Here is a 4,859-nt window from a genome sequence, read left to right on the forward strand (position 1 = left end):
CTTGAAAAAATTAAGCTAAGTGAAATAAGTCATTTACAAAGGACAAATACTGTATGATTCTACTAATAGGAGTTACCTAGAATAGCAAATTCATGGATACAGGATGTAGAATGGTGGGTGCCAGGAGTGGCCAGGAGAGGGAAGTTGTTATTTAATGGGTACAGAGTTTCAGTTCTTTAAGATGAAAGGAGATCTGAGGCTGGATTCTGGTAATGGCTGTACAACAATGTGAATGTATTTAGCATCACTGGACTGTGCACTTAAAGTGGTTAATCTAGCAAATTTTATCACAATTGAAAAAAATTTTTTCAAAGGTATCCCTTTCAGGAAACATGGGAAGAACTTTTTAGCACTTTCAGTCCCCATATTTAAAGATTTCCTCTGGCTATTAGATTTATGACTTATGATTACAGTAGAAAATAAATGAGCTTAGATTCCCAAGTTTTATGTTTTGATGGTGCTCATCTCTGAAATGGCCATGTGAGATTAGTTAGTAGAAATAAAGGGCATGTCTGTAGAGTCCCTTCATATCCTTGGACGCAAAGCTTCAGAAACATGCCCTGCATTATTTTTAATGCTTCTTAAAAGGAAAAAGTTGCATGCTTGTGTACATAAAATAACTCTGTAAATAAATAACACTGGATGATTCTTGGCTCTGCCAATAATATTTGGAAGCACATCTGAGCAACGATTAAACATGCCTTGACCTCAGCATGTTTTGGTTCTGTTCTGTTGGTTTCCATCCTTCCTTGGAGCACGTTCTAGGTACACACTCCAGAGAGTGTGTTTACAGAATAGTGCTAAGCTTTGTATCTATGTAGATTCCACTTTATATGCCTTTGTCTCCAAGGTGCAGTGTTGGTTGATTAAAGAAAAAGAATCTGGAGAGAACTTGCAATGTGTAAAGATTCCCAGGAAGCCATTCAGGAGGCAGACAGGGCTAGAATGTTTGAGAGTGTAGACCAGGTGTCAGTGTGACCCATAGTTTATTCCTGCTCTGCCTTGTCAACTGTGGGGCCTTGATGATGTCACTTGGCTGCCAAGCTTCAACATTCTTGTCCTTAAACCCTGTCTGGAAATCATTGCCCCACAGATTTGTGGTGCAGATGTAACTTAGTGAGATAATGTTTGTGCCCATGTCTCATTCTTAGGAATGCTCAGTCATCAGGAGCTGTTATTATTCTTAAGAATCAGGGCACTGGCCTTTTGGGTATTGTTTACTTAAGTAAAAAGAGTAACACCTTCTGAAATGACTTTTCTCTTTACTTTCTGTTTATATGTTCATGGTCTTTGGTGATTTTCTTTATATTTAGTTTAATAATAAAAACTAAATTGTTACATAAATATGAATAGTAAAGCAAAGAAACAAAAGCAAACAAACGAAAAAACACAATAGGAATTTTGGGGAAAAGCATAACAGAAATGTATCTAACATTTTCCACCAAGAGCAAGAAATCAGACTAAAATTTTTTTGTATTTTGATTTCTGGCTTTCCTCCCACCAGCTTCTTTCCTGACCATCACCTTGTACATACTCTAACTTTCCAATCCCCCACCAAGACGGCCAGCCTTTTTCTCAGCCCTCCCCACACTCTTGACTATTTTCTTTCTCTCTTTGAGGACAGGGCCTGTATCTCTCATTTCTGTTCCTATCACCCCTGAGATTTCTTTGGAGGGAATGATGCTGAAGCTGAAACTCCAGTACTTTGGCCACCTCATGCGAAGAGTTGACTCATTGAAAAAGACTCTGATGCCGAAAGGCATTGGGGGCAGGAGAAGAAGGGGACGACAGAGGATGAGATGGCTGGATGGCATCACCGACTCGATGGACGTGAGTCTGAGTGAACTCTGGGAGTTGGTGATGGACAGGGAGGCCTGGCGTGCTGCGATTCATGGGGTCGCAAAGAGTCGGACATGACTGAGCGACTGTACTGAACTGAGTGCTTGTTACAGTCCCTGACAAGTTACAGGAGTATTAATAATAATTCCTAGAGTTTATGGAATTTTTAACACATTTTAGTTTCTTATCCCACCATTTCCTGCTTAATCCTCACATTTGTTGTTATGTTTATCTGACAGATTTAAAAACTGAGTCACTGGGAGCTTATCCTACTTTTCAAGTAAGGGGCAGAGCCAGGATTCAAATTTTATGTGTGTCTATTTTTTAAAAATTGAAGTATAGTTGATTCACAGTGGTTCAGTTGTATAGTGAAGAGTTTCAGTTTTATCTCCAAAGACGCCCATCGCAGCAGAGTAAAATCCAAAGTACTAGTCACATGACAGAGACCTACACTCTCCAGTCTCCACCCGTCCACTTCTCAGTCGTGCCTGACTCTTTGTGACCCCATGGACTGCAGCACGCCAGGATTCCTGTCCATCACCACCTCCTGGAGCTTGCTTAAACTCACATCCATCGAGTTGATGATGCCATCCAACCATCCCCTTCTCCTCCTGCCTTCAGTCTTTCCCAGCATCAGGGTCTTTTCCAGTGAGTCAGCTCTTCACATCAGGTAGCCAAAGTATTGAAGCTTCAGCTTCAGTATCAGTCCTTCCAGTGAATATTCAGGTTTGATTTCCGTTAGGATTGACTGGTTTGATCTCCTTGCAGTCCAAGGGACTCTCAAGAATCTCCAACACCACAGTTTAAAAGCATCAATTCTTCAGCTGTGTTGTACTCATCAGATATATTCCCCATTTTTCCTACCGTCCCACTTGAAAGGACCCCCAGACCATAGCAAGAATGAATACGTATAGAGCAAAGCCAGAAGACACTACTCCTGTTGCTCTGTCCCTCATTTGGACAACATCAGTTTAGAAATGGGTTTATGCTCTTGTATGTCATGGGCTGATATGTGTCAGGAGAAGATACTAAAAATGTTATCCCTTCCCAAACAAGAGCCCTTTGTCTTTACAGCATCTTGCTAGCTGCAGAGGTGGAGAAAGTCTGTTAGGTTGGTTGCTTGAATTTACTTGTCTAAGTGCAAAAACTTACACTTGCCTTCCCCACAAATGAGTAGGAAGCAGTGATGTTTGTGTCTCAACACCCCAGTGTAGGGAACTTAGGAAGCTGAGTGCAGACTCTGCAGAGGGGGAGCCCAGTGCTGTTTCTTTGAGTTGCCCTTCTTACCTGAGCCAGGCCCATACTGTCTTCCTTGGATCCCTGGTCCCTGTGATCCGGGAAGCAGCAGGGAGCTTCCATGGTGTTTTCTCTTCCTCCCAGGCTCATCCCCGTCACTGCTGATCCTGCATGAACAAGTCAGAACTGGGAAGATGTGATAGTAACGAGGCCCTGGATAGGAGCAGAGACAGGGGAGTGGGGACATACACCATCAGTCCTGGGGGGAACTTTCAAAGATGAATACGGTGTTCTTAAAAAAGTACTCAACTTCTGTTCAAAATTTTAGGAATAATCTAAAATGAAAGTTCTTCTTAAAAAAATTTCCTGAAACACAACAGGTAGCTGAAGTATGTGTGTTTTTTGTGCTCAGGATCTGAAATAGTTAAATATGTCCCCCAGAAAGAACACCGATTGAGATTATGTGCAGGGAGTAGCCTGCTTACTTGAGAGGACCTGGAAAATGGAGGGAAGATGGAGAAGGGAAGGAGGAAGAATACTGGGGACCAGCCTCCCCTTGCCTGGCTACATCACTTGTGTAAACCTCATGGAGACAGCTGAAGGATGAGAAATCACCAGCATGTGGGAATTTTAAGGTTGACGATTACAAACAGTAACAAGTTTTTATAAAAATCTGAAGTAGAATGATGGTTATTCCCCTGACAAGGGATGCTTACCATTGTTTAGACGGTTGTTTAGTCTTTGATCCTAAATTCGAGTTTTAAGGGAAACCTTAAATTTGCTCTCGAGACTTTTTAGCTCAGTTCAGTACTCATCCTGAAATATTGTATGACTAGTGATTTTCAGTGCTTTGGAAGCAAATTGGCCACTTAATCAACTTTGTGCGATTAAATCTCCCTTTATAATGTCTTTTTAATCGTGGATTGTGCTCAGGGGTATGTCTTTTTTTGGTGGCACACCCTGAGTTTTCTGTATTCATTTTTCTTTCACCAGAGTTAAAACTGAGACCATATTGAAGGAAGGTTTGGAAGGCTTCCTCAGTATCATTCTTCCTCATGATTAGGGGAAAGAAATGTCTGTCTATATTCACCTTTCCTCTTGGGCTTTTGTGAAGTGAGGAGGAAAGTCCAGCCCCAAGGCCAGGTGGGATTTGAATGTGGGGATTCCGAGCATCCGGGCACTTGTGGAGGAGTCAGGTCTCCTCCTGTTCCCTCACGTGTGCCTCCCCTTGTCCTGCCGCCTCCACTGAAAGGAGCCTGTTGGGCTCTTCTCTTTTGCCCATATTCTTATGGCCTGCCTTACTGAGCCTTCCAAAGGAAAATGTAAATGGCCTACATGAGCTTATGTACAGGATTCTCTCTTGAGGCCAAGAGGAGACATATATTTCCAGAGTAATTTACTTGTGGCTCCTCTTGAAGCAGATGAATAGGAAAAACTATTTAAATTAAAGTGTCATGACACAGGTCACAGTGGGTTTCAGGTCCTCCTGGCCTTGCAGTTAATAATGAATTTGAAGCAGGCCATCCTGACACACATGTGAGAGAACGTGGGAGCCAGCTGATGCCAAAATCAGAGGTGATCTCTCCATGGACAGAGGTGCTGCAGACCCCAGGAGCTGACGTTCCCCTTGCACGTGTGGGGATGTTCACTTCACACATGTGGAGAGATTCCAGATCCTAGAAGACAGTCTGACCAATGAAGAAAATAGCCTAGTTTAGTCTTCAGTGCTAATGTGTAAATATTTAATGGTTTGCTTTGAGGCACAAACCTCTACTAATCATGCT

Source organism: Oryx dammah, unplaced genomic scaffold, assembly GCF_014754425.2.
Source record: "Oryx dammah isolate SB20612 unplaced genomic scaffold, SCBI_Odam_1.1 HiC_scaffold_11199, whole genome shotgun sequence".
Classification (NCBI taxonomy): Eukaryota; Metazoa; Chordata; class Mammalia; order Artiodactyla; family Bovidae; genus Oryx; species Oryx dammah.